This window comes from Pungitius pungitius, chromosome 11 (assembly GCF_949316345.1).
Source record: "Pungitius pungitius chromosome 11, fPunPun2.1, whole genome shotgun sequence".
Lineage (NCBI taxonomy): Eukaryota > Metazoa > Chordata > Actinopteri > Perciformes > Gasterosteidae > Pungitius > Pungitius pungitius.
Window position 1 is genome coordinate 11,400,722 of NC_084910.1, and position 12,309 is coordinate 11,413,030.

Sequence of the window (12,309 nt, forward strand, 5' to 3'; positions counted from 1 at the left end):
TGATTATAGTGTTGGAGACTGGTAGGATCAAATGCACAATATATAAACTGAAAATAACTTAAGGTGTGTTGCTGCATGAAAAAGTGTGTTTCTGAGCCTAACATTTATGCCCATTTCCACAATTTTAGGAGGAATTTCAGATTTTCCATTTTGAGTTTCAGTGAGGAATGAAAAGTCCTCTGGTTGATAGCCAAACCCTTTCAGGCCCACACTCAGTTTCAGACACACCTTTAACAAAACCTTTAAAAATGAAAGGAGAAGCTGCTGCATGCAGTACTGTACACTCGTGAGGGAAACACAAACAGTGCGTTTGCCCACTTCTGCATAAAGTCTGCTCAGTGTTGAATACATTAACAGAATGCAGCCCCACAACAGTTGTGATCCACAAAATGGAAAGGAATGACAATATAAAAGATACATTTGAAAATCCACATTTTTGGTTCAGAAAACTGTGAGAACAAAAGTTTGAAGCAAACAAGACTACAAGACGCATATCTGTGCACTATTTTGTTGGAAGAACATAAAATGTAAATCATTGCGCATCTCTGAGCAGACGGCCAACCCAGTCTCCAAAAAAAGCGTGAAATGGCTACGTTGGTCCACCGTGATAAACGTAGTCATGTCACGTTTTCCCCCAAAATAACGTTACTATGTTACGTTTCTTTTGGCCCATTCATTTACATTGCTTTGCAAATAGGTCACGTGACTATCAAGTTTCCCGGTAGCAAAAAGAAAAACATGGCGGACGGTCAGCATAATCTCCGTCAAAAACACAATATTTTAAGAAAGCATCAGCATTTGTATGCATTTCGATGGCATTTCTAGCGAGAAGTATGCGTTATTCTTTCATAATCTTCTATCAGAGACTGTAGAAGACTTTCCGTTTATTCGTTTCTGCGAAGATTTGAGTGTCTCTTTGGGAAAGCGTGGCTACGCAACGCCTTTAACGGCGCATTATTAAAAAAACACTTCCAGTGGGGGCGTTACCGTAAAGAAGCGTTCAGCCTTAAAGCCACTAATCGCCAAACAAAACAAACTCAAAGCACACGAATCACATTATGACTTTTTAAACATAAATTCCCTTACTTTTATGAGTTTTCAATGAAAGAATGCATAATTTCCGGGTGTAGGCAAGCCCGGGACATCCCGAATTATGGGCAATTTTGATTTGTCCAGCTTTTTGACAGCTCCAGTCCCGACTTCCAATCACAGCCTCCTAAGTCAATGACGCGCCTTAAACTCTCGGGTGTTGTGTGATTGCAACTTCCCCCCCCCCCCCCCCCCCCCGAACATTACGTCTTGTTTACATGGAAAAGGGGGGCGGGGCTTCGCCTTCAGAGCGGAGCGTCATTTCTCGCTCCACACGTCTCCTCTTTTTACTGGCCAGGAAAACGGGCGATCTATCCCACGTGGGTCTGGCTCCATTCCATTGGCTCTGACGAATCCACGGAGAGGCGGGACTTATAATTTGCCCGGCAAACGGAGAGATTTGAACTCCATTGCTTGCCCTGTGCGTGAAGTGGCCGTGAGGCCTCCACTAAAGTCTCTCTCTATTTGTTCTGCTTTACTCAATAAAAGTAAAACCTTTACAGATATACTGTACACACACTAGGCTAACATAACGGAGATTCCAAGCTTCGTCCTTTATGTTTTATGGGGATAAAGCCTCTGTAAGTAGTTTTTTCCCAAGCAAATCTGAGTTTCTTCTGTTTTTTGTGTGTCCCATACAAATATCAAAATATATATACTGATTTTCACATCCAAACACACTCACTTATGTTCCCTTTTATCATGACAACAAGACATTTCAAGATAAACCTTTTGCTTTCATAAATATGACAGTTTTAGTGTGTAAATGCCCAGCAGTGTACAGTCCGGGGGCCCCTATCGGGCCACTTGTTAGATGGGTTTGATGGGTTACTGACTAAAATATATGCCCCCACCCCCTAACTTGATTTAGGTCTGTTGCCTCAGGGCAACTTGTAAATATAATAGGTCAAACAAGCAATGTAAGCATTAAGAAAGTAGTGCATTTTGAGCACATTAACCACAAATGGATTCAAACATAAATTCAAAAATATTAAACAAAGAAATTAAATGACCAACACTGTATGTACAAAATCCACATACAAAACATGTAAACTTAAAGGGCTTGTTTGTGTCAAATTGTATGGCATACACATTCAACTGGCCTACAATAACCTGAAGAATGTCTTAAAATACTGAAGGGGGGGACATGATATCATTAGAAATGTTATGCCAGAGGGAGCACAGAATGTATTGTGGGGTGTTCAACATCATGCTCGTACCGGCATGGCTTCGCCCTTCCCAGGCATAGTTCATCATCTTCCGGGGTCCTATAGCCAGTGTTGGTAAAGTTTACTTTCTACATTAACTAGTTCAAAGTTTAGTTCACACATTTTAAAAATGAACTAGTTCAGTTCATAGTTCAAAATATTTGAAATAAGTTCACGGTTCCAAAAAATGAACTAGTTTAGTTCTTTTTTTCCATACGTTGCTGCGAGCTATTTTTTTTATTTTATTATTGCCACAGCCCAGAACCACAGACAGCAATTATTTGATCAGTTTTAACACTGAAGCTATGCATCAGATTTAATCTTCATATCCAATTTTGAATCCTTATCCAACCAGGGTTTACATTAGCATTGAGGGGACAGCATTTCCCCTTTGTTGCTTTAATGTTGCTGTCATTCACTCCACACTAGCAGCAGTTGCAGAGTTCACCCCTACACTACATTCTCAAACACATGCTGCTTGAATGGTCTTTTTTAAATAAGGTATTATAAAAAGAAAAACAGGACAGTAATCATTAAGGTGCAAATATTTGCAAAGAAAGGTCAGATTCCTCCCATCCTCACCGACCTTGTCAGTAACTTCATAAAACTCTTTAAAATTATTATACGCCGCCTCTGCTACACTTATCAATGCGCGTTTACGGTGTGTTTTCTATAGAAATCTGGCACCCCATTGAACGACATTAACCTGAAAGAACGTGCCGTAGAAACCAGAATGAACGAGTTCACAGTAACGTTCATCGGGCATTAATACAGTACGTTCAGTTCACGTTCGCCCAAAATATCAACGAGTTCATGAACTATCGTTCAATGAACGCGTTCAGGCACAACACTGTCCCGAAAGGGCCGGGATCGCACTTCACCCAGCATGCCTCGGCCTTCACTTTTTTCACTACAGAGTTTTGTTGCACCCTGTGACTCCGGCGTTAGACTCCTTCGACTGAGTTTCAAGATGGGTTGGATGGGTTACTGACTAAAATGTATGCCCCCACCCCCTAACTGCCTCAGGGCAAGTTGTAAATATAATAAGTCAAATAAGTCAAACAAGCAAGTTGTATCTGGTTTAACCCTTTTATTCCTGTAGGCGTTTTTTAGGCCTCATGCTGGAAATTGCATTTACACACTAAAACTAGGATAACGCATGTCTGATGATAGTGACAGTGAGTCTGTCGATCAAGATGAGGATGGAGACATAGTAGAGGTTGAAAATCCTCCTTGTTGAACACCCCACAATACATTCTGTGCTCCCTCTGGCATAACATTTCTAATGATATCATGTCCCCCCCTTCAGTATTTTAAGACATTCTTCAGGTTATTGTAGGCCAGTTGAATGTGTATGCCATACAATTTGACACAAACAAGCCCTTTAAGTTTACATGTTTTGTATGTGGATTTTGTACATACAGTGTTGGTCATTTAATTTCTTTGTTTAATATTTTTGAATTTATGTTTGAATCCATTTGTGGTTAATGTGCTCAAAATGCACTACTTTCTTAATGCTTACATTGCTTGTTTGACCTATTATATTTACAAGTTGCCCTGAGGCAACAGACCTAAATCAAGTTAGGGGGTGGGGGCATATATTTTAGTCAGTAACCCATCAAACCCATCTAACAAGTGGCCCGATAGGGGCCCCCGGACTGTACACTGCTGGGCATTTACACACTAAAACTGTCATATTTATGAAAGCAAAAGGTTTATCTTGAAATGTCTTGTTGTCATGATAAAAGGGAACATAAGTGAGTGTGTTTGGATGTGAAAATCAGTATATATATTTTGATATTTGTATGGGACACACAAAAAACAGAAGAAACTCAGATTTGCTTGGGAAAAAACTACTTACAGAGGCTTTATCCCCATAAAACATAAAGGACGAAGCCTGGAATCTCCGTTATGTTAGCCTAGTGTGTGTACAGTATATCTGTAAAGGTTTTACTTTTATTGAGTAAAGCAGAACAAATAGAGAGAGACTTTAGTGGAGGCCTCACGGCCACTTCACGCACAGGGCAAGCAATGGAGTTCAAATCTCTCCGTTTGCCGGGCAAATTATAAGTCCCGCCTCTCCGTGGATTCGTCAGAGCCAATGGAATGGAGCCAGACCCACGTGGGATAGATCGCCCGTTTTCCTGGCCAGTAAAAAGAGGAGACGTGTGGAGCGAGAAATGACGCTCCGCTCTGAAGGCGAAGCCCCGCCCCCCTTTTCCATGTAAACAAGACGTAATGTTCGGGGGGGGGGGGGGGGGGAAGTTGCAATCACACAACACCCGAGAGTTTAAGGCGCGTCATTGACTTAGGAGGCTGTGATTGGAAGTCGGGACTGGAGCTGTCAAAAAGCTGGACAAATCAAAATTGCCCATAATTCGGGATGTCCCGGGCTTGCCTACACCCGGAAATTATGCATTCTTTCATTGAAAACTCATAAAAGTAAGGGAATTTATGTTTAAAAAGTCATAATGTGATTCGTGTGCTTTGAGTTTGTTTTGTTTGGCGATTAGTGGCTTTAAGGCTGAACGCTTCTTTACGGTAACGCCCCCACTGGAAGTGTTTTTTTAATAATGCGCCGTTAAAGGCGTTGCGTAGCCACGCTTTCCCAAAGAGACACTCAAATCTTCGCAGAAACGAATAAACGGAAGGTCTTCTACAGTCTCTGATAGAAGATTATGAAAGAATAACGCATACTTCTCGCTAGAAATGCCATCGAAATGCATACAAATGCTGATGCTTTCTTAAAATATTGTGTTTTTGACGGAGATTATGCTGACCGTCCGCCATGTTTTTCTTTTTGCTACCGGGAAACTTGATAGTCACGTGACCTATTTGCAAAGCAATGTAAATGAATGGGCCAAAAGAAACGTAACATAGTAACGTTATTTTGGGGGAAAACGTGACATGACTACGTTTATCACGGTGGACCAACGTAGCCATTTCACGCTTTTTTTGGAGACTGGGTTGAGACGGCAGCTACAAGAACCTGTTAAAGGTCCAAAGACCAGCAAGCAGCTGCACAAAACCTTTCAGATGAGAAGATGAGTGTGTCAGTGCATTAAAGATGAGAAATGTCCCCTCCCCTCTCATCGGATATAGCTGTCGAAGGAAGATGATTAGAATTAACCTTTTTTGGTAGATTTAATACTAGTTTCTTGGACACCAGATCTGTGCAACATGAGTCTGTTTCACTGCCAATTATTGGATTCCGTGGATGCTTTTTATTACTTTTCAAGCACAGGTTTCTGGAGATTGGAGACTCATAAAATGCATCGGTACCAAACATATACCGTCCCTGCTTTGGAACACGTATTTTTGCAAGTAAATGAAGATTATTTGGTGATAAAAGTTTCAACAAATTTCAAGAGTTCAGAAAGTTTCACATTTTGTATTTCTTCTCATTATGAACTCAAACTATGTCCACTGAAGTCACAGATCACTTTCTTAATAATCACCTGCTGGTTCCTTAGAGTTTTCAACTAACAAATCCAATTACTTTGGCAACAAGTAAGAAATCTAACATTCAAAAGTATTTTCCCAGGAAAAAATCACAAATCAGTTCAATCTCGATCCAGGAATCAAGAAGCGAGAACCCTCAACGCCAAAGTAGATTTAAACATCTACGCTGCACTTTTTTGATCCAGATTAACATCAAAATACAAAGAGATATTAAATTATATTAAAGTCTTTTTTAGATGTACAGATTACTATTCAGAATTTTAGATCTAGGTCTCAAGCTGCATTTTTAAATCTTAAGATCTTAAGATTTTTGTATACAGTTTTGTTTTTAGCAATGGATGGAAACTTGGAGAAAGAAGACTTCAGGGCTGAATGAAAGGTCTCCTTTTTAAAAGATAAACATTTAAACATGTTCATCCTGAGATTAAACAAAATAACATTATTGAACTGAAAAGTTGTAAGACCCTAATGTAAATAATCTGTATCAAAGTGACAACATTGACACGTTATTTCTCGAGATACTGTAAATAACTAAAAGTTGAGGAATTGCACGCCTGTGGCTTTTTGAGAACATTTGAAATAGTTGCTTGTTTTAGCCTTTTTGAAGGCTTGTGGGCACACACAATGTTTAACTTGGCAAATTACAGATTTCACCTGAAAATGTGAAGCCATAACAGGTCAGCGTTTCATCACAGTTCAAGGAGCAGTGGTCATGAAGAATGAAGGCTGTTTAGCCTTTGCGGCGCGTGATGCGTGCCACCCAGGCTGCAGACAAGACACGGATATGTGTGTTTTAGGGCAACGCAACAATGATGTCACAGACAAGAAAAGGTCCGAATGGACTTGGCACCTTTTTGAATTGGGTCCGATCGCCATTGGCTCAGCAGAAACGCTGGAATAATAAACAAGCAATCAGAAGGCAGCGGGAGCGTAAACAAAGGCATTGCAAAACCTTGCAGATAATAAAAGCAGAATTTCCTTGTGAGGGGAATGATTATTTGTGTTCTTTAGTTGTCCATAAACAGAGGGCCTCTCACAGGAAGTATAAACATACAGATGGAGGAGTGGAGGGCAGTCGCAGTCCAACGCAGTGATTTCAAACATTCCTGTTTATGTTCAATCAAGATGGAGTATATAACTGTAGACCCAGTTTGAGCACGAAATACAAAGGATTATTTTTTTGCGGGAAGGAAGAAGAAAGAATACCTCACTATAGAATGTAAACTGTTTGACGAGCTTTTGGGTCATTTTGGACAGCAAACTACACATTTACTGAAGCTCACCCAACACACTGTGAAAAGTTGAGTATACTTTTCTATAATTAGAAATGCAATACTGTTCCCTAAAACCCCCCAAAATATAATGAGAGTATAAGTAAAAAAAAAAAAACTAAAAAAAAAAACTCAACTGGTCTAAAGTAATGTCTTCCTGGATGTGAATAAAGGCAGAGAACAATTTGTCCCTTATTCAGGCATTTGGGTGTATTGCCTGGGGGGGCTAATAGGGCTCTAATGATGCAGCGTCCCTGCTCCGGTCCCTGAGGGCCCGCCACGACTCCCCAGGTATTAATCCCATTGGCTTCATTAACCTGCTTTGCCCACCAGTCCCACCAACACTGAATACCGGGACTTTAACGTCACACTGATAATGGATGGATTGTTACCTAGAGCTACCATGATCTCCTTGTTCCTTCTGAACCATCTTAAATACTTTACTCTCATCCAACTTAGTGAATTCTTAGCACGTATCTGTGGATTCAGTGAAAGTCTAATCGACAATGTTTGCAAAAAAAATAAAAAGGAACAGGCTCAACAAAATTACTTCAAAATGTGTAGTGGATGCCAATGATGGAGGATGTAATGTGATGCATAAAATCACAATATACACAGAACAGTAACATATAACCCTGTTGAGGGTCGTCATGGTGATGCCGAGCCAAAAATTAAACCTGTTGGCTGTTCTGTTGGCTGGTGCACTTGATTTTTAATTTTCTTTTTATATTTTTAACCCAACTAACCCATAGATTCAGATTACTAACCCATAGCATTAGATTCTATTAAACTTGTATCTTATTCGTGCACTATGTTGTCTGTTGTTGTCGTACTCTCTGCCGTCATGCACCAAGTCAACAAGTCAAATTCCTTGTATGTCTGACATAATATGGCAATAAATGTTTCCTGATTCTTGATTCCTAATTAATGGACTTTTTTTCTTCTGTGGCTTTTTTATAACTGAATAAGAACATAGTCATTTTGCTTAAATCAAGAAGTGCACCAACAAACTGATTAATATAACTGCCAAAACCAAACTATGTGATGGAACTGCTTAAAGAGAATCCATAAATGAATACAACACGCATTGTGTACAAGCAGCTGGGACGTACAGTGACCTTTGTAGGGTGAATGTTTCATTCAAATCATTACTCATCGTGCGCTTCCTCACATCTCAACAGGACTGTTCACACTTGGTGTCAGGATCCCTCAGTCCAGCCACCTGGTCAGATGATAAAGACAACATCAACAACAACAGTAATCGTATGAGTAACCAATTTGGTTGTTTTATGATGTATAATAAGGTATTAGCTAATGGTTTTATAGTTTGTTCAGATGAGAATAAAATACATTTTCATGTTGTAATTATTAACATTCTGTATTCTGACATACATTTTGTCATATACTATGACTGAATTGGTGTAAAAATGCAAATCTAACCATGGGACATATTTACACATGTTATTTATTTTCTCCAATGCATGAACACTTGATATAATGGTATAGTTCTAACATTATACCAATGTCAGTGGGAGGCCCTTTGAGAAGTAATACTCTCAGTGTAAGTCAACATAAACAAAAATCTTATCTCCTCTGTCTCCATGTCATCAGGCTGCTGGCTTTGTCCTCCATAACAAAACACCGGCTGTTTGTGACCTTACTGCTTAATCAAGTTCAAAGTGTTTGGCAGATCTTTTTTTACGAGGGCAGTGGGAGAGCAGTGTTTGGTCAACCTCTGGCTCCCTCTTTGATTCGCCGCTCTCTGTGACCCGTGGCACAGCGATACCACTTAAGGCCCTTCATTCAAGCTACACTGGTCAGTCTGATAACATCTGGATGATGACTGACTTGAATTTGTACTTCCTGGCATTTTTACACACATATCCCTTAAACCTTTATTTTCACAGTTGCATCAAAACCTGAAACACTCGTAACAACGGTAACTGTCTATCATTTTAGAATATGAAGAATAATATTCAGGGGAAACTAACTAAATATCTTTTTTTCTTCTTAATTAAATCCATTTTTACATCCCCTAATGAATGATTGTGAAAAAAAAAACATATTTTGCATGATTTAAGCTATGTTTCTTTGTAAGTAGTCACTTAAAGTAAATAAAACAGTAAATAAAGCTTGAATCTCTTGCGAATTTGTTCAATCCCTTCCTTATGATTTGAGTAGTTTGATGCATTCAATTGGCAGCTATTCAATACTCCCTATTTTTTTTTTTAAATGGACAAAATCCACAGCGTGAAAAGAAGCACTTTAGTCTGGGCCATGCTCTGCTATTTTTGTACCAAATAGTCTGGTAACAGTGTACATTTAGCCAAGAGCAAAGAAATACATGTGGCACATTAACTTTCCACAGACTTTGTCTGAAAACAACTGGAAACCAATCAGGAAAAACAGCGCTATGTTTACTTTGTATTACAAGTGTATTATCACATTATAAAAACGAATAATGTATTTTCATTTGACCGTTTTTTTTTCCTTGGACCAAACTCAAAAAGTTAATGAATCAATTCTCCGAAACAAGCAAGTGGCTCATTATTTCACAACGCATGCCATTTCCTGTGCTTTAAAAAAAAGTACAATGCACTACACAGACGTTCTTGTAGAAATACTGCAGAAAGTGAGCAGTTCCAACTATCCTTGGGAAAATGTCTCTAAGTCATTTAACAAACGTAACAAAAGAAATGCCTTCCAAAGTTTTGCTTGTGTTGCAATAAGTCATCTTTTCTCAAACACGCACAAGTCTCCTCAAATCACGTTATGTGATATTTTGGTTCATGTCCATGACCTTTAACACTTGCCCCAGAGAGATGCAAATGCCCAAAGAACATAATGGCTCCCTTCCTGTGTAAAAACCAGGCTGTAAAGGAAGATAATTAGGGTTTTCATGACAACAGGGTCCAGCAGGATGACGGAGCCGTGTTTCCCTTGCAGAACTTCAAACGGTATCAAAGCTCCACCAGGGCTAGTACAGGAGCTCTGGTTTGAATTAGAGAGCAACTTCCACAGTCTCCCTTCAAATTCAAGATCAATATGGAACACCACCTTGAAAAAAAAAGGAGAAAAGGAGAAAAGGGAGTAAAAGGTCCAGCTAGTCGTGGTCCAGACAGACCCAGGGATCTGGATTTCATTAGAGACAATCATCTTATCTGTTTCATCTCAACGCTGCCCCAAGGGTTGGCAGGCACACTAGTGGGCTCTTTGCAGTTAGAGAAAGCCCGCAGCCCGCCAGAGGCCTGTGGATCAGGTCATTAAAACACTCCTGCCCCTGCTGCTAGTGATAAAATATTTTCATGCTTTTGTAAATAGATTTTCTTCTTTCAACCCCACGGGACACGAAAAACACAACGTTTCTTCTCCGTCCATCCCTGGAAAAGGAATGGCCGAACTTTTGGGAGGAGTCAGCCAAAGCATTGTTAGGTTTGTTTGCGGGTGAAGCTTTTATGGGCATCCCTGTTATTATTTTCCTTCCGATCTGTACTTCATCAGCAACATGGAGCGTGCTTGCTTCAGTGCTCCAGGCCTGTTGAGTCACAGACACCTGTCAAAGCAGCATGTGCAGCTGTATCAGTCTTTACCTGAAAGATGGAACTTTAACCTGGAAATGATGTCAGGTATGTATGCTGTCTAGTAGTTTAGGGAATGCATTCATTGTCTTTCTTGTTGAGAATAGATGAGAAGAATTGCTATCACTTTTACGTCCACTGATACGTGGTAAATTAGCTAATTTAGCTAAAAGACTGGTAAAATGGAAAATGGATCCCCAAAGCCAACCTTGTCATCTTGAAATAAAATGAATATATAAATAATTTGAAGCAGAAGATTTGATTTCAAAGGGACGTTACACTACATACTTTTTTTGCTTATTTGTTTTCTTTTGTGTTTAACTGTTCTGGCTCAACTGACAACATGTTGATTCTTCTAATTGTTAATTAAAAATCCCCTTTGCAGCATGTTTGTGTCCAGTCTTTATGCTAAGCTAATATAACTATCTGCCTGTAACGGTCTATTGAGCATGAGAAGAGCGAGAGGGACGTATCAATCGTCTCATCTCACCTGCTGTAGAGAGCAAAGAACCCTATTTCCTAAAAATGTCCTTTAAATAAAATGTCAAGAATCCCGAGGCTCCGACGAACAGCACTTGTCCTCATTAAGAGGACAGAGGGGACAGTTTAGGTAATCTAGTGGACTACAGTTTGGCTTGAAAGTCGCTGCCTTTTCAAGGAAGGGATGCCCTTTGTGGTTGAATGGGGGTTGGAAACGGTGCTGGCAAAGCAGTAGAGAAGGATATGAGGCCCATGCAGGACCTGGAGCTGAAATTGAGAACCCTCCTCATCAGGGGTTAGGGATCATGGGCAGAGACTTCCCTTCATCACAGCCAAGCTGGGAAATGTAAAGGACAGCATGGGTCAACCCAGACGGCCCGCTGTGTGCTGTTACCATGGCAAACATCCCATGGGCCAAAGAAAATAGATGACAAGTACAATAATATGAGGTTTAATCACGAAGGGTCAGTTGCCTGCAAAGTGCTGCCTCTACACTCAAGGCCCCATTTTTCTCCAAAATTTGAAAAAGTCAGTGTACTTTAAGGGAAAATTACTCAGTAATGTGGTCATCTCTCCATGCTTCTAGGAATCAGGAAACATTGAGGGACATGCTCTAGAGACTCTTCATGAGTAGCCATTGAGAGATTCCAGTCCACTTCCAGTGCGAGATATTTACTTTCCGGCTCTTTGTACTGGGTGCCCTGCAGATGGAATCTAGCATCCACTTTAAGGGGAAATTTTATGACTTATTAACTGTCAACAGTTCATAACCTCCAAGGAGCTATTAAACTTCCCCCTGTGGTGAAAAAGAAATGGCAGTGTTTGATTTGGACTGTGAAGACATTTGAATGTTTTCACTCTTCTCCGCCCTGCGTGCAAGGGCAACAAAATACCCACATCTGCCTCAACATCAGATCATCCCGTCAAGATAAAGATAACAAGGTGTTTGCTTTGCTTTTGAAATGACAGAAGTCGTAGTGGGGATTGCTCGTGAACAAACACTGTTAATCTGTTAATGTTAGAAAAAAGCGGGAGACAGATCTAACAACTAAGAACGCTATGTGATGATACAACATACAAATATGTACTGACCAATCAGCCAAAAATAGTTTACTTCACAGCTGCAGGTGAATAACTGCAACATTCTCCTCGTCTAAGAAACAAAAATGGCTTTTCGTTTCCTCATCTTTTTTTCATTGAGTTATATTTGTACATGAGAAA